At 48.5% G+C, this 26,799-nt stretch overlaps 1 protein-coding gene across 11 annotated transcripts in view; it reads right to left on the reverse strand.

The window, feature by feature from the left end:
- TBL1X (transducin beta like 1 X-linked) overlaps nucleotides 1–26,799 on the reverse strand; it is a 220,212-nt gene that overhangs the window by 175,224 nt on the left and 18,189 nt on the right. The window contains exon 1 of one of the 11 annotated variants that reach the window (XM_088028884.1): nucleotides 6,579–6,601. The exons of the other annotated variants lie outside the window; for them this stretch is intronic. The gene's annotated coding sequence lies outside the window, so the exon portion shown is untranslated. Of the gene's footprint in view, nucleotides 1–6,578; nucleotides 6,602–26,799 lie in introns of those variants that run through there. 11 annotated transcript variants of the gene reach the window in all.

Below are 26,799 nucleotides of genomic sequence, written 5' to 3' on the forward strand. Positions count from 1 at the left end.
CACATCACTAAATGCTTAAGCTTTCAATCCTCTCAGCCAAAACGAGGAAAAATAAATCTAAGACATAGTGCACTTCATTCGGTACTAGGCTTGTTTAAACCCAAAACGTCGGGGCGCCTGGGTGGCTCAGTCGTTAAGCGTCTGCCTTCAGCTCAGGTCATGATCCCAGGGTCCTGGGATCGAGCCCCACATCGGACTCCCTGCTCTGCGGGAAGCCTGCTTCTCCCTCTCCCACTCCCCCTGCTTGTGTTCCCTCTCTCCCTGTGTCTCCCTCTGTCAAATAAATAAAATCTTAAAAAAAAATAAAAATAAAAAATAAACCCAAAACGTCTCTGGGAAAAACTATTTTCTCCACGCAAAAACAAATAAGCAAAAACACAGAGAGCAATGCATACATCAAAAGATTTCATGTGGGGCGCCTGGGTGGCTCAGTCGCTTGAGTGTCTGACTCCTGATTTCGGCTCAGGTCATGATCTCAGGGTGGTGGGATCCAGCCCCAGGTCGGGCTCCCCACTGGCTTGAGTTGCTCTCCCTCTGCCCCTGCCCACCCTGCACGCGCATGAGCTCTTGCTCGCTCTCTAAAATAAAGAAATAAATCTTGAAAAAAGATTTGATTTACATAACAATTTAAAGCTAGCCAAGCTGGTATTGTTTTATGTGTCACATACACTTTAAATACCAAACATACATTCTTATTACAGACAAAACAGGTTATTTTCTCCAGTTCACAATCAGCTCTTAAACAGGATGGAACCAAAGGCAAAACACCACTCAGGAGACTATACGATTCTTCCGTTAAAACCCAGATAATTTCTTTTTTAAAAGCAAAACCCCGTAAGGTAAATCTCAGCAAAACCGTCGCCTTATTAAACAATTATATACTATCTGGGTATTCTAGGGAAGGCTTAGTAAAACAGGAACATGCGGTTGAGAGGGTCCCCTCCACAGTCTCTGCTGTTACAACGTACAGTTAAACATTTCCAGTTACTGTGAGATCTGCTCAAACACCTAATAACACAGGATACAAAAATAAAACAAACACATACATTTAACTCAACAATTAGGGACAATGTTTTCAATATTCAAAAGCAAGCAAGTTCAGTTTGTGACCTCCATCTAGTAAGAGACTTAATAACTACACTTTAGGTGAGAATATAAATGCGTTATGGGTTTCAATGTGGGAGGAAAGGGAAGGTACCTCGCAATTGATAGAAATCAAGAAATCCAATAAATGCCCAATAAGTTTTGTCTGTAATTAACACCCCCCCCCCCGGTCCCTGGTCCGAGTAACTACCCTTCTAGAATATTCCAGTAGGCTCTGACAGTCAATCCACTCCTCTTTTGACGCCCTCCCAGTCACTGCGCACAGAGCAATCAGAGCCTGCCTCAATGTACAGATCTGGTCATTGCTCTCCGTCAATGCCACCCGATACTCTCAGGACAAGCGCTGACTTCTTAACACAGCCCCAGAGTCCTGGCAAAGGGGCCCTGGCCCCCCTCTCTCTCTCCCTCTGCTCATCCACTCTGGAGCTTTGCACACACTGTTCCTTGGCCAGGCATGCCCTCCTTCTCATCCCTCAGGTCCCGTCTTAAATGTCCCCTCCTGTGCCTAAGTAAGACGCCCCCACCATAGGCTCACAGCCACTGCATTTCCCCAGAACACTCATGATCAGTGTTGCAACCCCCCGATGACCACTGTGTGCACACGCGGACGTCTCTGTCTGCCTCTGGCTGGGATATGCGCACCAGGGCAACACAAACCTGGTCTGTGTTGTCCGCTGCTGTATCCCCGGGACCAGGGCAGCACCTACCACACAGCACTGCCCAAACGTGTGCTGAATGAAGGAATAAATGAGCGGGTGCGGAGGAAGAACCCACCAGCTAAGCCAAGCGTTTTCGGTGGCTGGGAGCTTAGTGGAAGGCCCCTAGGACAGAGGCAGAAGGCTCCACGTGTACTCTGGGAAAGTCAGCCTCCCGACTTGGCTGGAACGTACGCACAGGCCAAAGTCCCAGGGCATCAGTGAACTAGGAGGGCAGGTGCAGGGGGCGACAACTTTACTTTCACTAACCTTTACGGCATTGCATTAGGAAGGCAGGTAACAGACCTTCGTGGAATCAGCAGACCCGAGACTTTCAAAGATTTTATTTATTTACTTGACAGAGGGAGAGAGCACAAGCAGGGGAAGCAGGAGAGCGAGAAGCAGGCTCCCCACTGAGCAGGGAGACCGATGCGGGGCTCGATCCCAGCACCCTGGGATCATGACCCAAGCCGAAGGCAGACGCTTAACCGACGGAGCCACTCAGGCGCCCCGCACCCCCCCAACTGCTGAGATTTTCAAATACTGCTGACACTCAACACGACTCAAAATGACAGGGAGTGAATGCTACTGCTCCATGGTGTTATTTAAAATATCTGAAAAGACTGTATTAAAGAACTGCAAAAGCAGATCATGAAGAGATGTTTGTACACCCACACTCACAGCAAAGCGACTCACGGTAGCAAAAGGTGTAAGCAACTCAGACGTCTTATCCACAGATGAATGGATAAACAAAATGTGGTCTGAACACACGTGGAATATTACTCAGCTTCAAAAAGGAAGGACACGCTGACCCCTATGACGTGGGTGAACCTGGAGGACATCCTGCTCGTGCCAAGAAGCCAGTCCCAAAAGGACAGATGCTGTATGCTTTCACTTCCAGGAGGCTTCTAGAGGAGTCACATTCATAGAGACGGGCAGCAGAACACTGGGTGCCAGGGGCTGGGCAGAGGAGGAGGAAGACACGCCTCCTGGGGACAGTTTCCACTGGGGAAGACGCGAAGTTCTGGACAGGGGCCGTGGGGATGGTTGCCCAGCAACGTGAACACGCTTCGTGCTGCTCAACTGGACACTTGAAAATGGTGAAGATGGTAAATTTTAGTTGCTTTACAATTTACCACAATAAAAAAGGAAGAGGGGGAGAAAACACATATTCCTACTATTCAACAAACAAATTTTGCTTTTAATACCGTGATGCCAGTACTTTTAATCACTTTCCCTGCAAGCCTATTTTTTGAAATGCATTTGAAAATGTTATTCTGACAAGCCTCTGAGGCTTCGAGGGACAGCTAAAGGGACAAAAGAGGGTTCAGGACCCTGGTCTACGAGAACGGGGCAAACAAGGAAGCCGGACTGTTCAGAGCGTTGGGCAAAAGGAGTCCGAGCGTGGCGTCACCTCGTGGGGGCCCTGAAGTGTTTGCCCCCGTGCAGGCTGCTCAGCCCCTGCTGCTTTTGGCGGGGGGGGGGGGGGTCCCTCAGCAGGCAGGTGAAGGGAGAGTGGAGTGGGAGAGGCAGGACAGTGCCAGGGAGGGGCAGAGGGGCTGGAAGCGCTGGGGGGTCCGTGATCCCAAGTTCACGGGCAACTGTGAAGAGGGGCTTCTTCCAAGTGGGGGCAGACCAGATTGCACTGGGGTCAAGGCGTGCATGGGACGAGAGCATCAAGGCAGAGTGCACGTGACTTTCCTTTGAACATGGGTGATGAGCAGGAGAAAAAACGGAAATAGGGCAATAAGCTAACAGGTCTGGCAAAGTGCTCTGTTGATTTCTTGTCATGCTTTGTGTTTTCAGTCCTAAAGGCGAGTAAAGGGTCTGCAGCGCTCAGAGGTGAGAGGTGGTCTTTCCCTACGGAACCTACAGTTTTCAATCAATCCCAAACCACATGAATTCCTGCTGAGCTCACAAAATTAAACCCACGTTTTCAACATGTTCAGAAAACCTTGCTCACAGATGGAAACTCTGAGATGATCTTTTCCTTTCTCAAATGTCAACAGAGATGATGGAGGGCTTGGTAAGAGTCGCTAGTCAACGACAGAGCTGGGCAGTGGGAATCCGGTGGAGGAGGTGTTTCTGCGTGGAGCTCTTCCGTCCCCCCCATACCCAAGGACGTCAGCCTCACCAGCGCCCTGCCGTGTGGGAGAGACAAGTCTTGGCACAGAACTCCCAATGGATGCTGAAGGTGCAGATCAACCTCCCTGGCTTAGCACAAGGAGAAGACCATAGTCCCAAACCTCCTGTACTTTACAGAAGACCTAACAAGTAATAAGAAATAGAAGCGGGTGAAATACAGGGAGCCCAGCTTTGGTTTGTGGGGGCCACAAGCCCCTGGACCTTTTCTCCCCACACCAATTCTCTGTCCTCACCTGGTCATGGTCACGTTCAGCCTTACCACAGTCATGGCATCCAGAGGCTTTGCTGACAAGACTATCCTCAGACATTGTATAAGCCCTCTTCTTAACTTGCCATCAGAAGCCCAAACAAACCATAGCCACGCGTGGCTCCCATATGAGACTATCCACTGGGTAGAGGCTACCCACTAGGTGCAGAGGCCACCAACTAGTGTGGAGGCCATCCACTAGGTAGAGATGCTATCCCCTAGTATGGAGCTATCCACTCGGTATGGAGGCTATCACTAAGTGTGGGCTGTGGAGGCTATTCACTTAGTACGAAGGCTATCCACTAGGTGTGGAGGCCATCCACTAGGTGTGGAGGCCACCCACTAAGTACAGAGGCTATCCACTAGGTGTAGCGGCTACCCACTAAGTATGGAGGCTACCCTCTAGGGCAGAAACGCAACATCTCCATCATGGAAGAAAGTTCTACTGGACAGCTGCTGAGGGTGAACCCATCCTCATGCAGTCCTGCTCTGCCTTGGTGTATGCCCCGGCCCACTGGTTTTTAAGAAACAAACTTAAGTATAGTTCAAATAACCTCTTACACAGACAGCCCCATCTAAAGTGGATTAAATTTAGCGGGCTACTCAGATTCTGAGCCGGGGTGGTGATCAGGGAGGGCATGAAACAGGAGGAAGAGACGTGGCCATTGGCTACCACGTCCCCAGACGCACACCCTCTGTCCCCAAAGTGCAGTCGGAGAGCCTAGTTGGTGTCGTGCATCAGCTTCCTTCGAGTCAGGATCCCCGCTCTCTTAGAAAATCTAGGCCCTTCATGTTAGCTCATCTCTTGGTCCGACTTTTCAGAGGAACCATTGTCTTCTCCGCTTCTAAATATTCTACATGTTCACTGCCTTCCCATCTGTTCCAAAAGAAATCTCCCTACTACTCGTCTCCAAGGCTAAACCCTGCACAATTTTCCTCCTGCAAGAAATACAGTCCCTCCCCGCTCCGTGACCTCTCTTAAACATCTCCCTTCTCGTCCACGTCCACTCAAACAGCAAGTCTCTCCTTCTCGAAACACTCTCGCCCACACTGGCTTCCAGGCCCAAGGCTATTCTGCTTCGACATGTCCTCACCTTCGGGGCTGGACCTCTCCCAGGAGATGGCCCGCTGCCCCCAGGTCTCCCATCTCCCACCCGCTGCAGACCCACCGCTCTGACCCTGAAAACCAAACTCAGATTCCCCAGAGCCACCCCCCCCCCAAGTCGTCCCCCGTGCACAGGCCTGGCTCCCGCGCCCCTCGTCACCTCCCTCGTCACTCTGGAGGACACGCTCCTTCGCAGCCATTCTCCCGGGAGGGCGAGGGCGCCCCTCAGCCTCACCTGCTGCCCCAGGCCCCCTCCTCAGCGCTCAGCCAGTCCTCGGAAACTCCCCTCTGCCCCGCGCCCAGGCACCGGTGACACCTGTACTGGAAATGACACCACAGCTCTGCTGGTGTGCTGTCCACCTCTGCCGCAGACCCTCCAGGGGTCAAAGACATGTTCTACTTATTCCGCAACAGGAGGTCCTCAAGAGATCGCTCCTAAATCCGGTCCGGCGGTCCTCGGCATCAAAGTGTCATGCGTTTCGCTTGGGTCTTCCGTAGGTGCGTGAATGAAAAGGTGTGGGGAGAGAGGGTTTAGAAAAGCTTAGGAAATGGAAACCAGCGACAGATCAAGCAGCTTGCTGGCGAAGGCCAATTCCGGTAACTGGCCCCATCCATCAAGTCCAGCTACCTGAACACTCACTGAAGAACACCAAGTCCCATCCAGCTCCTGCTCCAAGCAAGCAATCTCCCAGGCCAAGATCAAAGGGCCACATGCCCATCTCCTCACTGACTTTTCTCAGACTTCGCCACAGGAGGACAGGAGACACCAGAGATTTTCCATTCTACAGTGGTCTGGCAGCACTGAAAGTAGGTTAGTATGAAAAATTATCTGGGCTGTCACTGCTGCCTTTCGATTCTAGCTAATGTTTAACCCCTTGTCTCCCCGAGCCCCTCCGCATGCCACTCCCCAGCCAGGAGAGCAAGAAGCCACGAGCATACTTGAAGCACGCTTTTGAGAAGCGAAGCAAGAAAACGCAAGATCATCCAGACGAAGCAAGGCACTCACGGAAGGTACCAGAGCTAACACATTACTTTGCCTCGCTGCTACGTACATCACAAACAAGTTTAAAGAGGAAAGCTTGAAATTAAAGGAGCCTCAAATTACAAATGGGACAGAGTCCAAATCTTCATTGGTTTCTCACTCAGAAATGTTTTTCGCCCAGAAACAATGCTAAAAAAAATATGGTCAGGTTCCCAGCTAGTCCAGAATGGCCTTGTCAAGCCTGCAAACATAACTTGAGATGCAAAGCAGCCACGAGAAATAGACAAGTAGGACCCATACCGTGGCAACTACACAGCATGGCGTCGTGCATCTCCAACGTACGTGGTGGTGTTTCCGGGGCAACGTGGAGCTTCTCTCGAGTACGGGAGACCAGGTACTTCGGGCGAGACACGCCTAGTGACGGGTCCCTCACTAGTTCTCACCCATGCCGAAGCCTTGGGGGAAGCAACCATCAAAAAGGGTGGATGAGAGGGCAAGAAATGGGTTGTCATCCTTGTACGGGAAGCCAGCACTGCACAGGAGGTGCCAGAATGTAGTTAAGCACCCGGGGGCTGGAGGACTGTCCACGTCAGATTCTGACTCTACCCCTTCCCAGCTGCGGGCCGTTCCTTACAACTCCACTTGGACCAGTCATGTCATGCACCTGTCACCCCGGTCTTGGAGGAGGGGAGGGTGGGGGAGGAGGAAATACCCCCTCGGTGAGGTGAGGTGGCTCTCCGAAGCTGACCGTTCCCACAGTGGTGGACTCAGCCCGTCAACACTCCCAGCTTCTGGGGAACTGAGGGAAGACGCAGAAAGGGCAGGCAACAAAGGTCACTTCTAGTGATCCAACGCCCCCTCTCCTGCCACCCACACGGGCACCCCATCCCCCTTCCATCTTATTACACAACAGCCCTGCTCTGTTCTGACAAAGCCGGCACCACCCCTTTCCAATCCCAAAGCATAAACGATAAGGGGTGATACATTACCACTCCCAGGACTAGGGGCATTGTAACTGGGACACCGTTTCACCCCACAGCTGAGTCTCCAACTGTGGAGTACCAGGCTCCAGCAAGCAAGGTGAGAAGGAAACAGGGCTCAAACGAGGACGGAATCAGGAGAAAGGGGGAAATGCAAGCCACAGCAGGGAGGTGGGACATGCCTGCAGGCAAGCAGGCACTGCACACTGGCTCGGCGAAGGGCCGGTGAGTCAACGTTTCAGGCTTCCCCGGCCCAGACTCCCTCCGTTGCGACACCGTCCGTAGAGACACGGCAGACAGAGGGTTTTATAAATGAATGCGCGTGGCTGTGTTCCAATAAAGCTCTGGGACTGACATTTGAATTTTACATCCTAGTCACGTGTCACAAAATATTATTCTTTTTTTGGCCATTTAAAATTGTAAAACCATTCTTAGCTCACAGGCTGTCCAAAAGCAGGTGGTAGGCCAAATGTAGCCCGTGCCTGAGAGGAAGCAAGCCTGTCTCAAGCTTTGGCTCAGAGATGCTTTTGGAAATCAGACACTGTCCTTTCCAGGGTTTCCACGCACCCAGCCCCCGCCTCCAGCCCCAGACTCTGGGGCGTCCTGTGGATCCTCAGACTGGGTAGTGCCATGAATCGGGCGGGAAACCCTCCAGTGTGTGGAAACGCAGGGGTGCCCTGGAGAGAACACAGGCTTTGAAGCCACAGTACCCCGGCCTGCCACCATCCGGCTCGGAGCTCCCCCGCTCAGAGCTGCAGACCAGGGACCGCACCGCCCTGGCCTCAGCTTCAAGGCCTGTAACACAGAAGAGTCTTTCCAACGATCTGCGTTCCCTGTGCAGAGGTTTGTACAGTGCCGAGGCCACTGCCCCGTGGAGGGCGGACACCCTAACGTGTACGGGCCAGGTGCTCATCGGGTATACCTTCGCTCCGCTCGGGGCTCCGGGACATTCCCACTCCCGCCCCGAAGTTCAGGCTCAGGTGTCAACCCAGGGATGGGACCCTGGCGCTGAGAATGAAGCAGGACACGGGACCAAGCCCCAGTCCAGACAGCAGAGGTGGACAGGCCACTCGGGTTTCGGCGCAGGGAGTCACCAAGAAATCTCCCCCCCGGCAAATTCGACTCAGACACAGCCAAGGGGAGTGGGCCGTTCCTCCCCACGCTCCTTCTCCAGCATCTCCATCCCCGGCTCTGGGGTTTCTGCTCTCCCTTGCAACTCTGTGTAGTATTCACGGCGCACGGCAAAAACGTGTTCCCACGTAGGTAACGGAACAGCGGAAGATGGTGGTCGAGACCACCTTTCTTCAGGAGACCAGACTTACCCTGAAAGCTTTTATTTAACCTGCTGTGCAATGGCAGTCATTCTCTCCTTAGCAGAAGCAATGAGCCCACAGCTACAGAGCTCATGGCAAAACCACAGACCGGTAGGAAACAGTCAGTGACCACCTGGATAGCAGAAGTTCCTTTTTTTAGGAACGCTTTTTTCACCAGAGGCGTGCTTTTTATTTAGCTCAAGGTAGGCATGGGGAAACAGTTCATCGTGCTCACGATTATGGGCTTCTGGTCATTGCCAAGCAGGATTCACTGGAGAACACAGAGATTGGTTATCAATGTGCAAGCACATACGTTGTGAATGTCCTTTGCATTCTTCCTAACCCACCCCAACTCTGACCAGGCAGAAAAAGGCTTTACGGAGTCTGTCCCCTGCCGTGTCTACCTCTACACTGGCTGTGGAGAAAAGGCGGGCGGCTCTGTCTTCCCTCCCGTACACGCTCTGTTCTTCTCAAAAGCCGGGGGCACATTCACCTGTGCCACACTGGTGTCTTGCTTTCTCCGTTTCTCGCCAGTTCGTTGGTTTGTGGTAGGGGGTTGGGCGGAGGAGGAGAGAGGGAAAGCAGAGCCTATCAACAAAGAGAAGATGGGGCCCCATTTCCTCTGCTTTCAGCCACACTTTCACCGCTCACTGTGGACGGCTGGCTCCTAATTGTGGCGGTGCAGACGCGAGACACAGGGACACATTTTCGGGAACTGGTCCCTAAAAACACCGTGCTCTCCACACTGAGGTTACGCCGCGTCGGTGCACGAGGAGCTTCGACCACAGGAGATCAGAGCAGATATTTTAAGAGCACTCTTGAAAGTACAAAAGCAAAGTACAAAAACCTCTTTTAAACGGTTTTGTTGAGATAGAAATCACACTCCATACAAATTCACCCACTGGAAGTGCACGATTCTATTGCTTTGAGTAGATTCACAGCCTTGTGCAACCACCACCAGGAAGTCCCCATTTCACTGTCCCCAGAAGCCCTGCACCCCCTTTAGCTAAAGAGTCACTAAACCAGGCACTACCCCCAGGCCCAGGCAACCACTAATCTACCTTGTTTCAACAGATCTGTCTTTTTTTTTTTTTTTTTAAGATTTATTTATTTGGGAGAGAAAGAGAGCACATACGAGCAGGGGCAGAGGCAGACAGAGAGGGAGTCCTAAGCAGACTCCGCACTGAGCGTGGGGCCTGACACGGGGCTCGATCTCACAACCCTGAGATCATGACCTGAGCCAAAAGCAAGAGTCAGACACTTAACCGACTGCGCCACCCAGGACCCCCAACAGATGTGTCTATTGAACCGTTTCCGGTTCGTTCCCAAGCCTCTACAAATCCTTGACAGGCTCCTTGGCATCAATGACACTCACAACGAGCTTCCCCGTCTTATCGTACCTCTCTGGTGTGCGCCAGGAAACCAGCCTCGCTCAGGTCTCCACCAGTCACAAAGGCTTCTGCCAGCTCACTGCATGCCTCACTCACAAGAGATTCTCCATCCTCACACTGAAAGCTACTGGACTGAATTCTTGACCAGCTTGTGTCCAAACCCCCGGATGGAGGAACGTGCCATTATGGGGCTCTTGGAGATGAAGTAAACCTGGTCCTCCCCATGGAGAGTTACTCAAATCAGGGGCGCTTGACCACTATCAATGACCACTTCCAATTACGCTACCTTCACGGCAAAAGAGACAGGAAAGAAAAAGCATCCCGGCACATTCCATGTGATGGGAGACTGGGGTCCATTGTAGTATCAGTTTACATCTCCACTCTCCTAGCAAGACGAGTGGCAAACCGCCCAAGCAGAAGAAAACAAAGACATTCCAAAGTGAGGTCCCGACAGAGTACATAATACCCAACACCATACTATCTCACTGAAGTGGGGGAAAGAGGCCGTTTCATCCATTTACAAAATAAGGACTATATGAACTAAGAAGTGACTCCAGGGCCAAGGATTCCAGGTTATGACACGTTGGGTTTTCTCCTTCCCCATAATAAGCTCTTCCTGTAATTAGCAAGAAAAAGGGTCTTCTACGGCATTAAAATTTAATATTCTACATCAGTCTGCCTGGAGCTTAAAGGGGAAATGGTTGGCCTCATTAAAGCACCAAAACTTTTGCAAATTTTGGAGCGTGCCCCATACCCAGCATGGGCAGCACACACATCTGGTTCTCCACCACCAGAAGCCTCTCCTGACTTCCCGGGGTGCTGTCACCTGTCCCATCCACATGGACCGCCAACCTTAGTGGGTACTTCTTTACAACCCCAACTCATGATTCCATCCCCATCTGTTACTACTTACACTTATCTTTGAAAGGGGACTCTCCAATGCGTCCAGGCAAAACCTGGTGAAGCCCCAGTAAGGACTGAGGACTAGTTAAGTGTGTCACGGCATGTTAATTTCCCGGTTTTGATACTGTCCCGGGGTTACGTAAGATGCCACCATTGGGGGAAGCTGGGTGATGACACACAGAACCTCTCACTATTTTTGTAACTTCTTGTGAGCCTATCATTAACCAAAATAAATCACTCAAAATGAAAAATTAATTTTTGGAAACCTAACATCCTCTGTGTTCCTGAAGGACCCTCCTGGTGCTTTGGAGAGCTAAACATAACAAACCCAAGGGACATAAATGAACCCCGTAAAGGTCTCCTAGTCGATAAAAACTAATTGCAACGAACAAAGGCAGTGAACCAGGAAAACCTCTTCCCGTAACTAGCAAGAAAAAGGGTCTTGTACTGCATTAAAATGTAATATTCTACAAATACTAGAAATGAACAATCTGGAAATGAAATTAAGAAAAGAGCACTCACTAGAGCACCAAAAAATACATCTCATGCTCTAAAACGTGTACCACAAAGCAGAGCCATCATTACGCCTCAGCTCCTTCCATGAGGTTCCTGTAATCCTGAATCCTGTTCCATCTCGCTAATCAACAGGGTTCTGTAGGAAATAATTTGGTCGTCCTTCGGCATCAAGACAGATGACGGCAGGACCACAGCCAGTTGCTTCGATGCATGAGTTCAGAAATGAGTGACCATTAAGAAGTCCTTTCAGGACAGTCCTTTATTTGGATGTTTCTCATGGTTAAGCACACCCCCATTCAATCAATCACACACCCATTCCGTCAATCACAAGTTTATTAACTGAAAGAGAAAAGCTGCTAGGTTATGGCATTCTCTGGCTGGAACATAAACAATTTCAGAGACAACCAACATCAGACAAGGATCCAATTCCTTAAACCCTGCCCCAAATCACTGCACACAAGACCAAAATCTTTTAAGCCCTTCCTAACACCCTCTTACGGAGATGCCCCATGGTCCCCTTGCCGCGGTACATCAACAAGCCCGACCTTGTCCAACCACAGGTATGTGTGTTCCTGCTGGTTACTGCCTCAAGGCCACGGACTGGACCCAAACACAGGTAAGGCCAAATGCCTTTCCAAGAACGAGCCTCGTAATTTATGTCACCTGAAACAGAAAACGATCCAAGTGCTTCCAGAACTTATCTATACGAGCTGCAGATAACAACAAAGCACTTCCCTTCCAATTTTTTTTTAAAACAAACTTTATCACCATTGGAAACCACTCATCCTTTATCAGTTGGATATTTTTGATGAAATGAACCTTATTTACTTGGTTTTAAGTTCAACTTGAGAAGCTTTTTACCTTATACCCTGGTAGTTACATGTTCAACCAAATGATACTTAATATTCCCATCACTTCAGAAGGGGTAATCATAGCAGTTCGTCAACTGTCCTTAAACATTTGTTCAATAACATTTTAATTAATGGGACCTCAGTGTTCAACAACCACAAAACGTGAAGTAAAAGGATGGGGCTGCCCAGAAAAAAAGCTCATTTTCCCAGACTAAGACCACCTTAAATATATATACACCAACAGCACTTACTTATAAACTCAATTTCTTTTTAATACCTTAGTTCCCTTTCCATCATAAGGTGGGGGAAGGGGCCATCCCGATGAAACCAGCCAAGCAAGAATCATCAGGAGGTCCTGATGCCACTGACGGGGTTCCCCTGTGGATCAAATCATGACTGAGACGAGGTACGGTGGAGTTTCCCAACCAGCCCGTAAGACATCAGCGTTACCCATATTTCAAACAGCATTACACCTTACAAAGATTCTACTGGGTTAACCCACTAGACCTGTCAAGACTTGACAACTTTTGATCAAAAACAGCAACATTGTTCAGTTCAACCTCATATGGGTGCAAAATAACTTTTTTATACATAAAACTGTCATCAAAAGTTTGGTTTTGGAGTAACTGTCAGAATGCAATTGTTAAAACTATGGAAATGCAAACCTCGTATCTCCTTTCAAGAAAGAATCGGCCAATCCACCCCGGCTTTGCTCTTCCAGAGCAGCCCCATGACTGAGCAAGGCCATTTCTCTCCAACTAATGGGCAGTCTCTGCTCTGCAGCTACTTGGCTGGTCCCAACTTTATCAGACAGACTTTGAGCTCTTGAGGCTTTCTATTCAGTCCTACCCCACCCCCACCCCCATATGCCTTCACGTGCCTTCTGGAAACTCCGTTACAACACTTGCAGATCCAACTCCATCTCCAGAGGCCCAGACAGACCCAACTGTGAGAATGCTGATTGCTTTCAGGTTGTTAAAAATCTCCCTCAAAGTATAAATATGTTTATGCGTGGCTCTAAGACACGGGGATACGTACTATGTGTATCTTTGCATCTGCCCATCTGCTAAAATTTAACTGTAACCCCAAAACCAATACCCATAGTGCTTGATGGTCATGCAAGGACACTCAGCAGCGGGAGAGAAGTTCTCACGGGGGACACGGGTTTCCAGCTGAGGCCGAACAAGGAAATGCTCTGCCTTCTCGTTTCAGCCCCCAGATGGTAAACAAGGGTCCTTCACAGGGTCTATTTAGTGCCAAAGTTTTTCACGCTTCTGTGCTTTTTGTTGACGGTATCTGTTTAGAACGGCCCCAAGCGCGGTGCTGAAGTGCCGTCTGGTGTTCGTAAGGGCAAGAAGGCTGCGGGGTACCTGACGGAGAAGACCGGCGTGTTGGATGAGCCTCCTGAGGCATGAGTTATAGTGCTGCTGGCTCTGAGTCCAGCGTCAACGAATCAACAGCATACGCTCAATAAGGTGTCTTTAAACAGAAACACACATAAAACAAGGGTAGGTACTGATTGGTTAAGCGGCGGCTCACGGGAACCTATCCCCTGTATTTCCCCCAGGAGCAAAGCTTCTATAGAGTTTCAGTGACTTTACAGAACGTTAACTACCATGAATAAGGAGCATCTTCCAGATCCACAAACTGCATAAAGATATAGCCATCAGAGTCCTCTCCGTTCAACCTAAAACCAACCTCACACCATCTGACCGTTATCTTCACGTTGCACAGACCTCTCTCTGTGACACGTGGGCGTCACCTCTCCCTCGCTCACCTTTTCCCCTGCTCCCCATTCCTTCCTCTTTCTGGCCTCTTCACACACGAGAGCTGGCTGAGCGAAACCAGCTGTAGCCCTTCTGTATAGCTGAGATGCAGTTCACATGAACATCAAGGGCAGCTAGGGAGGGAGAAAGCTGGAGCCAAAGAGAACAAAATGACAGAGCACGGGCACAGAGATGAATCCTGTCCCGGTGCTGGCTGATGTCTCTTGAGTCCATCTGTCGCAGCAGGTGCCCACCGCTGACCACCCCTCCTTTCCTGGAGAACGAACCTAACCTAAATTCTGAAAGGACCAAGCACATCAAGCAGGAAAGAATCTTCCTAAAAAGTACCAAAGCCCACGTAAACTTGCAAAAGGTTACCGATTTCCAATAAAGACTCTCAAGCTAAGTGTTTAAATATAAAAAGAATACACTATTTTGTTTTGTTTTGCAGTTTTTCTTACTCTTAAAGTTCAAGGGTCCCTCAGCTGACTCTCCAAGGACTTTTCAGGAGACGGTGTAAATCAGTTGCTGACTTCGTACATGATTTACTGCATTAAATCTAAGAAGAACCATGTCGTCGACAAAACAAAGGAAGTCCCTCCGTATGTCATGCCTGCCACCATGGGACAAGCTTCTATGTCTTCCAAAGAGCGGATAATGGGATGCAGGTAACCGTCTTCCTTACTTCTACTTAGACCAAGCCACTGAATTTGATTTTCTCGGGGAGTCCAAATTAGCCTTTAATTCTGTCACATCCGCTGGGCCAGATCATCAAGACGTGCTCTCAGACCTCGGTATGAGACAACCCTACCCAGAGAGAACTTGCTGGAAGGTAGGCCTTTCCTGGTTCCTGTTCAAGGCAGTCCAGTCTCTACAAGTTCCAGGGAACATCATGATTACAGAGCACTACTTTTCAGGTGACCAGAAGATCCTAAAGACAGATTTCCAACCACTGGGTTTCACCATATGCAATTTTTACCATGAGCGGCAGAGCAACGGCCTGTAGTTTCACTAATTCAAGCCAGGGGCCACGAACAGTCTTGAAATCAATCATGTTGTCGTACCGGTGTGGCCCTAGCCCTCAGCTGGCAGGAGAAATGCGACAATTCCTTTATCCTCTCGGGGACAGTGTCACGTGGGTGCCTAAGGACCACATTAGGACTAAAACACAGTCATTCTGCTCCCACGTGAGGGCACTTTCCAGGCAAACATCACTCTGTATACTGGACGAGAAAACTTAAGAGCTTTTACAGCTACATGGTTCTTCTTGGATTCAATGCAGTAAATCATGGACAAAGTCAGGAAGGGATTCACGGCGGCTCCCACCACCCCAATCTCCACACAGGAGAATCAGCCCATGTGCAGAAGTCATTTCCCACAGTCTGGGGTGCGCAGGTGGGCCCTGAGGACAGGCACGCTGCGAGAAGTTACAGCGGGCATGAGAACCACGGGCATCTCACCGGTGGTGAAGGACAGAACCATCAACGGGACCTGGAGATGGCGTAACTGATCGTATCGGTTCCCGGTTCCTTCAAACACAGGGAAGCAAGGGGGAAAATACCACCTGTGTGGAGCAGAAAGCGTTCCCACAGAGCACTGTGGAAGGTGAAGTTGAGACACTGCCCTGTGGCCCCCGTAAGCAGGGTGGACGTAAATGAGCACTGGAAACTCTCTCAATCACACGGTGTGAATCACGGGTCAGGAACCCAGACTATCACCAGAATTTCATTGTTTGTCCCGGAAGCGTGTCTTCTAACACATTCCCTGCACTTCCAATGGCTTTGTCATTCTGTTCCTTTCTCCCCTTCACACACACACACCTGACTCCGAGTCTCAGCAACACTCCAGTCTCCGTGTACGATAACGTGAAGCCTCTTCTCCCGGGTGACAGGAATTAACACTCAAAACATCTTGATAGGGGCATGAAGAATGGAAAGAGAAGTTCCGTTTCCTCCTACGCGGCCTCCAGCTACACTCTTGCAGCAAAAGTGAGGTTCCGGTGCCCCAGAAGAGGGTCCGACCTGCCGCGGTGGGGGTGCCTTTCCCCAAAACCGACAGTGCTTTTCTAAAGTGCTAAATTTTAACTTTCAAGAGGTTGGCTCGTTTTAACGGAAATTTTGTTTTAAAGACCTTATCTATTTGACAGAGAGCACGAGCAGGGGAGAGAGGGAGAAGCAGGCTCCCCGCGGAGCAGGGAGCCCGATGCGGGGCTCGATCCCAGGACCCCGGGACCATGACCTGAGCCGAAGGCAGACGCTTCACCCAGGCGCCCCTGGAAATTGTAATTTACGCAAAAGCACAGGTGGAAATCATCAAGATCAGAAGCGTTAACAACACCTGAAATTGCTAGATGGCCCTCAGAACGTGGCAGTTAAGGGTCTTTCTCATTTTTTAATGAAGCCAAGCCCTCTTCCTAAGGTAGTTCACATACTTCTGTTTTCATCTCCTCTCTTACAACGTGAATTTCCAAGTCATCTGCTTGTCAGACACACCAACCTAGTATCCTAACAGTCAAGCAGATGTAGAGGCAAGACAACGTGAGGTGGTAAAAAATGGAAGGATCAGACGCACAGAGAATGGGGGGAGGGGAGGGGAGAAAACGAGTGAAGGGCGACAGAAGGTGCAAACTCCCAGCTATACGATACATGAGTCCTGGGGATCTAACATAAGCATGGCGGCTACAGGCAGTAATACCATGTTATGTATTTGAATGCTGCGCACACTGGGTAAATCTTAAAAGCTCTCAACATGAGAAAAAAGAAATCTGTAACCGTGTGGTAATGCATGTTAACTCAATTTATTATGGTGATCGTTTCACAATGTGTACATAAATCATGATGTTGTACACCTGGGACTAACACAGTATTAAGTGTCAATTTATATTTCGGTTTTTAAAAAAGAAGGGGGCGCCTGGGTGGCAGAGTCGGTCAAGAGTGCAACTGCTGGTTTCGGTGATCTCGGAGTTGTGGGATCAAGCCCCGCGTCAAGCTCTGCGCTCAGTGGGGAGTCCGCTTGAGATTCTCTCTCCCTCTGCCCCTCCTGCTATAGTGCTTGCACGCTCTCTCTCAATCAAATAAACCTTTAAAATATAAACATTTAAAAATAAAAATAAAAATGATCAACTAGAGGACGGAACAGCCTTAGTGGGCCCTGACCCTCTCTGTGCCCCCCATAAGCCAGTAAAGGTCTTTTCCCACACAGGGAATCCGCATGAACAAAAGCCTTACTTTCACAATTACTGAACCACTGATACATACAAAAAGAACATTTTGATTACTTCCGAACTTGCTGGTAGCCACAAGAAGCGATACCTAGTCGATCGGAGCATAGCAAATTCTAGCACCCTCTACATCAAATGCTTCCCCAGCCGGCTTTTCAAAAGAAAACATACGTTTGCACTTGCTATGCACAACGGAGGTGAGGACCAGAGAAGCTTTAACTCACTACTTTGGTTGTCCTGCCAGCAAGCAATTCCCAATTTTTTTTTCATACCTCAAACATTTCAATCATCAAAATGAAACAACACGAGTGTAGGAGGAAGAATGAGGCGGTCAGCCTCTCAATAACATGCCGCCTTCCTTTCGCGAGGTCAAAGTTTTCTTTCTGCCATACAGCAAGCAAGCATCCACATGCTAACCATCGGCCCCTGAGGACCGGAGACAGGATTCATAGCAAGGTATAAAAGGCTAGTCTGTGGAAACTTGATAAACGACCCTTAACCGCAGAGTGCAACTTGCATTGCAATGGATACCACTGGCAACCGACCGATAATTATCATAGGCTCACTACTGTGCAGAACAAAAAAAGAAATTTAAGGCACGATCTTTGCTATCAAGAACTTGGCAGTCTTGCTGATAAGGAAAAAGAAAATACATAATGGAAATAGTTGACAAAGGGCCACCTGGAGAAAAAAAAAATACTAAGCTCACAATGGAAATCTCCTAATAAAAAACAGATTTTTCAACACCAAATAAATGCTCCGTTTATTAGTTGAGCAATAGTAAAGAATTAACACAGCTTAAAGGATGACTACAGTACCAAGCAAATGATCAAAAGTCGCAGATACCATAGAGACCCAGTCAAGACCCATGAGTTTTACCCTGCTTCTTCGCAGCCATCTGTGAGAGTTTAAACAATGCACTTGCGCTCCTCAGTAGGTCTTTGTATGGGAGGGATGCCCAATTCCCCTTCCTTGTTGGGACAGTCCTGCAAGACGAGGTCCTCAAACTCCAAAGTGCACGAGAACACCTGGAAAGTACCCGTTTGTGCTCTGAACGTTGAACATTCGGGCCCAGGGCACAAGACGCCTAGTAGAGGGCGTGGTCCTGCTTGTGCTCAGAGGGAAACCGAGGCTCAGCGAGTGGGCTGTATCATCAGTGAGTGGCAGGCAGACAAGCAAATAATTTCATGGCCCCCTGACTTCTAAGTTACTCAAGAGACAAACAGCAAATACTAAAGAAATACATGAACCTTGCAGGCTTCCGAGGAAAAAACTGAGAGACAGATACCAAGGGCATCCATGCAGTGGGAAGAAGAATGACCCCGGAGAAGGCCGCACCCTAACCCTGGGACCCGTGAAATGTGTGACAGGGAAAAAGAGCCTTGCAGATGTGGTTAAATTCAGGATCCTGAGATAGGGAGACGATCCTGGATTACCCAGGTGGGCCCAATGTCATCACACAGGGAGCATCTTTCCCCACCGTGGTTAGGGCGATGTAACTATGCAAGAACACAGAGATGCCACTCTGCTCAGTGGCTTGGAAAATGGAGGAAGGGGCCACAAGCCAAGGAACGCAGGTAGCCTCTAAAAGCAGGAAAGGCAAGCAAAGGGACACTCTTAAGAGCATCTGGAAAAGCATGCAGCCCTGTCAACATCTTGATTTTCACACAGTGAGACTCGTGTCAGACTTCTCACCCCTCTAGAACTGTTAGGATGATAAGTTTGTGTCATTCAAGCCAGGAAGCCTGTGGTCATCTGTCACTGCAGCAGTAACCAACTAAGACAGTCAGTGAAAAGGAGATCAACCAGGAAAACACGCGTGACCTTCCTAGTAAACCCTTTGCTGGAGAATCACGCAACCCAGAAAGCCGTGGCCCGTGGACAGATTGAGAAAAATCGGCCTCCCTAGTCTCCCACTCAACCCCAGAATGATAATTATGGTCCTATACAAAGGGTTTGTAAACTCAGCAAAGTAAACAACTCTACCATTCCGGGACGGTGTTAAGTCAGGGTTGTGGCTTCAGGGAGGCCCTCCAAAGAAGCCAAAGTCTAGCTGGATGGAATCCCATGACCTCAGAGCTGGAAGGAACTTCCCACCACACCCTTGGAAAATTCAAGCTTCCTATGCTTTATCCCAAGAAAGGACTTTCGAAAACCCCACCCAAAAATGCAGCACAATGGAGGGGCCAGCAGGTGCCGCGTTAACTGACCACAACTGTTTGCTATGCTGATCTTTAGGGGAAAAGAGGGAAGGACAAAAGAGAAAGAGAAGGAAGAAGATTACGGCTTATGCCACAGGCTGGAAGCTGAAATGGAAAGAAACCGTGAACCCTTTTCCACTTTAAATGTCATCAGAGACAGGGGAATCTCTGGTTCACTCATCCCCGGACATTCTTCCAGCTCGAGCCCCCACCGCTCATGCCAAGGCTTCCTGGGCTACCCAGAGTTTCCACAAAACGTGTACCAAGAAACCGCACAACAGATGCTACAGCGTGGAGGAACCTCAAAAATATTAAGTGAAAAGGAGCCAGACACGAAAGACCACGGGTCGTATGATTCCCTTTATAGGAAACGTACAGAATAGGTTAAGTCCACAGACAGGAATAGGAGCGGCGGCCAGAGGCTGGGAGACGCAGGGAGATGGGGAGTGACGGCTGACCGGGTATGTGGTTTCTTTTTGGGGTGACGAAAACATTATGGAATTAGGCAGTGGTGGTGGCTGCCCAGCCTTGTTTATACCAGGAAAGCCCTGACGTATACCCTTGACAGGGGTGAGCCCCATGCTACGTGAATTACATCTCCATAGAGCTATCATGTTAAAAAAAAAAAAAAAGAAGAAGAAGAAGAAACTAAGACATGAGCTCACAATTACAAGAAGAAGAAGAAACTAAGACATGAGCTCACAATTACGAGTCACTGCAAATTTTTAAAAATTTAACCATCCCAATGAGATGAGCCTACTTAACCAGTCTGGAATCCTGCACAACAATCCACTCCACAGCATGTCCTGAGTAAAGATTCTCAGACACTGAGCTGAGGTCAGCAGCCAGAGATGTGAAGCCGTGACCCGAGGCAAACAGGGAATGGACGGATTCAGGAGCAAAGAGGGTAAGACCTGGGCTCGGCGATCAAATGCAAGAAGATGCTTTTTACAAAATAAAAAAGACTTCGCAATCACTTAAAGCTGCTCTCCAAAATAAAAGAAGTATCTTCCTCCCTCCCCCACCACAAAAATTTTTTTTAGTATAACACATGCCTTGGCTATGGTAGTAAACATCTACTGATAACATCTAACTTCTCCAAATTAGTGAATTCAGATTAGACTCCTGAAAAGGAAATTAAAAATAAAATACATACTGAAAATAAAAGAGGGTTATTGGTTTGGGGCTGATGGTTCTGGTGAGAAGGGGTGGGATGCAGAAGGGATGGATCTGGTTGCCCTGGGAGAGGAAAGGCAGGTGAACAGCGATGCTTCGCCCCAAGGACCCAGGGGACACAGCAGCAGCAGGGGGGCCGTGGGCACAGTGCCTAGGTCCGAGCCAGCCCTTGAGGCTGGGTGCTGACCACAATGCTAGGCCACCTCCTCAGAAGGTAACAAGGCATCAGTCAGCTCCCCAAAGAGTCCAATAAGGGCAGACCCCTGTGGATGGGGCCATCACGGCTGGCGTTGGGGTGACATCAGCACCCTGACCCAGCAACCCTGAGTTTTTCTTCCCTTGGACATAAGGAAGTAAAACCCAGAAGCCAACAGGAAAACATGGATACCAACAACCACACAAAAATGGGAAGCCTGGTGATTCAAACCACAAGCGACATTACAAGAAACAGTGTAGAGAGAAATTTCTGGAACAAGTAACAATGCAGTAACAACCAAAGTCTATGAAGACTCAACATGTGCGTGGTCTAAGACTGGCAGCAGGGAACCTGCTAGAAATGCAGTCTTGGGCCCCACCCCCCATCTACTGAATCACAAAGTCTGGGGATGAGGCCTGGCAATCTGCGTTTTCACAAGCTCTCCAGGGCGTTCCGCCACATGGTCAAGTTTGAGAATCCCTTGCATGGCGACAAAAACATTTACAGCGGCATTATTCTTAAGAGCTAAAAAAAAAATGTCAACCCCCCCCCCAAATGCCCAACAACTGGCAAATGGACAAACAAAACGGTGGTGCATCCACATCCCAAAGAATCCCACCTGGTTAAAAAAGGAATGAATTCATGATACGGGCCACAACATGGATGAACCCCCAGATCATTATACGCTGAGTGGAAAAAGTCAGGCAAAATCACGAGCGCATGCCATGTGATTTCACGGATAGAAAATTCTAGAAAACGCAAACTACCCGATCCAGTAACAGAAAGCTGATCAACGCGCGACGTGGATGGAGGAAGGGAGGGTTGGAGGGAGAGCCCAGAAAGGCACCAGGAAATGTGAAAGCGATGTATTTGCTTCGATACATGTAAGTAGACAGATGGACAGATTACCTACATACGCTTGTGAAACCAGCACCACAATCAAGATGAGAAACCCGACTAAAGGCACAACTTCTGTATGCCTAGTTTACTATACTTCCGTTATACTTTAATACAGCTGTAAAACGAAAGAGAGCAGAGGAGCGAAGTATAACAGGGTGCCCCTTGGATAAAACCACGGGACTGCATGTCGGTACACGGGCAGCCGAACATGCTAGAGGCAGATCTATCCTGCCGCACTCGACAGACTGTTCATGTCGATCATTCCGGGAGAAGAGGAGGAAGAAGATACAACCCCACGTTGCTTGAATTCATGGAAGTTGGCATATCATCATCCTGTGTTCCCTCGGGAAAAAGCCTGAGCTTAAAACAGACAAAAGGAACAAAAGACTCAGGAAGGGGAGGTGAGCAGGAGATCTTGCACCTTGGAAGGCGCGGAGGACGGCAGGTTGCAGTCAGGTGAGAGCAAGAGGCCCCGCGGGGCAGAAACCAGAGCTGGGCGCGAGGGCCGCTGTTGCAGCGAGGTGCAAGACAGAGGACGCAGGTGTGCAGGATGCAGTCGCAGGCAGGGGCCCCGAACTTCTCAGGGCACTCTCAGGGGACGCCGAGGCAGACGGGCCTCCCAGGCACATGGGCCTCCCTAGAAGGGGAGGGTGCTGGCCCGGGGCGGGCCTCCACCCCCCCCACCCCCCCACCCCCCCACCCCCCCGGCCAGTCCAGAAACACTTTCCATGACAAGGTGACGGCCGGAAGCAGCCCCTTGCATTTAGATGGTCATAATTTTCAAAACCTTTATGCAGGGTCTCGTTCCTTCTCCCTCTTTTCTCAGTTCTTAGGGAAACAGATAAAGATGGAAATGTGAAGTCCCAGATCCAAGCCAAAGGGTGGCTCCAGATTTTTCTGTCTACACTGCAATTTCATTATCTGTAAACGAATACCTCTAAAGGGATTGAAAGTCACTTTCCCTCTCTACGGTTAACTCCAAAAATCTCGTTTACCCTTTACTTTAAAAAAAAATCCCCATTGCCCCGGAGCGCGTGAAGACTGAAAGATGCCCGTTATCTCTTTCGTAAGCCTAGTGGTACCAATACTCCTTCAACGTCCCCAAGTCTTTATTGAAGACCTAAGCACCCCATTTCAAACTCCCCCCAGATTCAAAGCTACGAAGGCAGGGTGTCTTGGCCTCCACACTCCTGAGCTCTTGGGCTGGGGAATCGTTACTGGTACAGGGGGACATCCTCCGGCATTGCTGGGTGTGTGAGGCACCTCTGGCCTCTACCCACCAGGTGCTGGGGTACCCCTACCCCATTTGTAACCATCAGAAGGATCTCCAGACATCATCCGGCATCCCCTGGACATAAAACTGCCCCTCGTGGAGGAAGAGGGAGCTAAGGTATATCCCAGGCCAAGATCAAACTTCCCTCAAAGCCTCACAGTCAATGCCATGAAACAAACAAGAGGGTGCTGCAAGAAGAAAGATGCAGTTTTGCTGTATATGCCTGTGTGCTGGGCTCACCAAGGACTGAGCCCATCGCCAGAGAGGTAACCCCTTTATGCAGGATCCCCCAACTCTTAACATGATCAGTTACGAGAAGCTCCTCCAGATTCTGAGCCAACTACTTCCCACATGGATCCACAAGGAGAGCCTGCAAAACTTCCATCACTACCCTGATTTTGCAGAAGAGGGAACGGAGGCATGATGGCTGTCATTCTTGCCTTCTTCCCCTTCTCCCCACTTCTCCCTCTCCCACTAAATCGGGCCCTCGCCATCCACCACCCCGTAAGCTCAACCAAGCACAGAAGTACTTGTTCTGAGAAAAGGGAAATCTGCAGAGACAGAAAGGAGACTAATGGCTGCCCGTCGCTGGGAGGTAGGAGCCAGGATTGATGGCAAATGGACACGAATGACCGTATTGAGGAATGAAAATCGATTATGACGGTGGCCGCACAACTCCGTAAATTTACTAAAAATCATCGAGTCGTACGCTTAAAATGGGTGATCTTTACGGTATGTAATTTATACCGCAATAAAGTGGTTTCAGAAAATCAACTTGATGTAAGTCAAATTTAGAGTTCTATATTAAATTAAACACCACCACAAGCGGGCATCCTCAGCAATCCCAAAGGCAAAGCAAATATCTATGGCAAACCCAAACAAAACAAAGTAACCCATAGCTTGCAGGGAGGGAATGACAATCCAACCCGAATCTATAGCATGTCCAACTCAATCATGTGAACTAAATAAGACGGAACACTACCAACTGCCCAACCCAGTGGTGTGGACGGAGAAATTCCACTCCGCCAAACATCGGGGCCATCAGAAACCCACACCAAAAAATACACTTGTTGTCCAAATAGAGAGCATTCAGTGGAAAAGCCAACAGGACAGGAAACAGAGGAGACTGAGCATTTACTCTGAGATGGCCAATCACGCCCAAACTTCCCTGAAGGCAAATGTCAAGCGGAAAAAAATGGGACCCCCTAGCTTATCCCTGTATCGTGCCAGGCACAGAACACAGAGGCCACTAGGAAAATCAAAAATCACAACGGACAGCTTATTCTGTGTGCCATTTTAAATTTAAGCATAAACCGGGAAATAAAAACATACAGCCTCATTTCAAGTAACTTTTCGGAAAACACGTCCAGGATAATTAAAAAAAAAAAAAAAATTACAAAATGAAACTAGAAACTATTACATGAACGTGCACTGCACCGCCTGAGATAAAAATGAAGTATTTCCATGAGCTAATCTTATTCTATATTTAGTTTGAGTATACGAATGTAATTAACCAAGGTTATATAATTTCGCTAACATCAAATTTCCAATTACAAAGCTTCACGTACAATTATTTGAATTACAATTGATTTGTTTTATTTCTGTGGAAAAATGAAGATAGCTAATTTTAATAACCCAATCTTCCTAAAGAAAAGGAACTGCTTTCTCTGACACAAATTATGTAAATGGTACTTCAAGAAAGCTGTAAACTAATTTGTTTTTATATTCCCTTTCAAAGGTTAGTGGACTCAAACATTTAACGTTCTGATGGCTTCTGGCATTTGCCCCATTCCCCTGCACTCCGGCGTCATACACCTATGTACGCCTCACGTTCTCAGAAAATTATACACAGACATCTGCACGTGACCAGTACCTGAGGGACGCATTCAGGAAACAGAATCAACTTTTGTGCGGGCTTCTAAGAAGAGTCTCCTTTTAGGGCCATTTTCCGAGATACATCTCTCTGAAATACTATACCGGGTAATCTGGCAGGCAAATAATCAAATGAATAATTATTAGTGTTTCCCCCAAAAGCAAAGTAGAAGAGGATTCCGGTTCAGAGCTGAAGTGATTGACCGGTGTCTGGCTGACCTAGCTGCAATATGAAGTCAAGACCTGGACAGAGCTCGAGGCGTCTGGCTAAAAAAGCAAACGACTTGGTGTAACTTCTCCTCCTTCTTAAAGGGGCAGGTGCAGGGGCAGATCAAGTACATTCCCAAAGACGCTAATTCTAACTCATCCGCTACAGAAACTTCCACGTATTGATCTCTAGAAAGGAGAGACACAGGAGAGTAAAAAAAAAAAAAAAAAAAAAAAAAAAAAAAAATTCCTCCTGTTTCTCCTCTTTACAGTAGGTGCCTTCCATTGCCATAAAGAGAAGCAATTTTTTTTAAGTAGGAGATAAATATTTCAGTTTACCAACAGACAAATGAATGTTTGTGATCCCAACGAGCGTTAATGACGTTTGGCACTAAGTGTCCTGTGGGCACGGGGAAGCGAACAAGAACTGTTCACCTAATGGCCTTTGAATTCACTTGCAAATCTCTGGGCTTTGTTTTACATACAAAGTTACATTGCAAATTCAATATTCACAAACGGAAAAATTGATGTGAACACCAAAAATGACACAGAAAAACCCAAGCTAACCTGTCAATCATTTCAAGTTAAACAAACAAACAGACTGCTGTGGAAATCCTGGAAAGACTCGCGGCTCACGCGGAGTCTCACGAAAACCAGACCTTCGGACAAAAGACCTGACATTTGCGCAGGTGAGTGTCTTGATTCTCCACAGCCCACAATGTGGTCTGAATCATGAATTTCATTTTTCTACTTATTTGCTCTCTGTAACACCGGTAATACAGCATCGACTAAGTTTTCTTTTTATTTATTTAGTTTTAAGTAGGCTCCCCACCCAGTGTGGAGCCCAGCGACGGGCTTAAACTTCACGACCCTGAGATCAAGACCCGTACGAGGATCAAGAGTTGGATGCTTTAACCGACGTAGCCACCCAGGCACCCCGAGTTTTCGCTTTTAAAAACAAACAAACAAAACAAAACACCTCTTACTGTGAAATATTGTTTTAAATGTATTCAATAACAACCATGACCAATGAAATAGGTCTTTGGAGAAAGACCCAACAAATAAACAGCCGGACTGAAGAAAGCCAAAGACTGTAATGGCAATCCCGTTTGTGCACTCTCTCTCCTGTTGGTTGTCTTCAAAAGTCTGAGCCTCTTCAACAAGCCTGGTTCTCAGGAGCCCTGAGGGCAGCCATCAACGAAAGCAGCTGATTTGTAAACAGAGTTAAGTGATTATGAAAACACTCCCGAGTCACGAAATGCATGAAAAGCACAGCACTGTTCCAAAATTTCATCATGCACCTGCAACAGAGGTACTGTCATCTGGTTCTACAACGTGAGTATTTTTTTCAGCTTTTAAAACACACAAAACCCAGCAGATCCAAGTGCACACACGTACAGACACATTCTGGCAGCTGAAGCCAGAGGGAAAGGGGAGTACATCTGTGTCCCACTTGCATTCACGTACTTCAAAAAAAGTGCCCCCTCTGCCCACCACCACTGGGGACCCATTCGGTGACGTCTAAATGTCTTTTCACTGCATATCCTGATCAGTGAAAAAGTTTCTAGCACAGGCCCCCAACCCAGGTAATTAACTATACACAACACTTGACTAACATTATAGGCATTTTTCACCAACTACAAAAACAGACCTAAGTATCAGACACAGAGTAAGTGGACATCGTTTCTTCCCGCACTCTAATAAATCTCGTTGTGCACCTGCCAGAGGACATGAAATCGACTTGGGAGACCACTTT

This window comes from Eumetopias jubatus, unplaced genomic scaffold (assembly GCF_037043125.1).
Source record: "Eumetopias jubatus isolate StellerSeaLion01/CBP00866 unplaced genomic scaffold, mEumJub1_p1.0 scaffold_11, whole genome shotgun sequence".
Taxonomy (NCBI): Eukaryota; Metazoa; Chordata; class Mammalia; order Carnivora; family Otariidae; genus Eumetopias; species Eumetopias jubatus.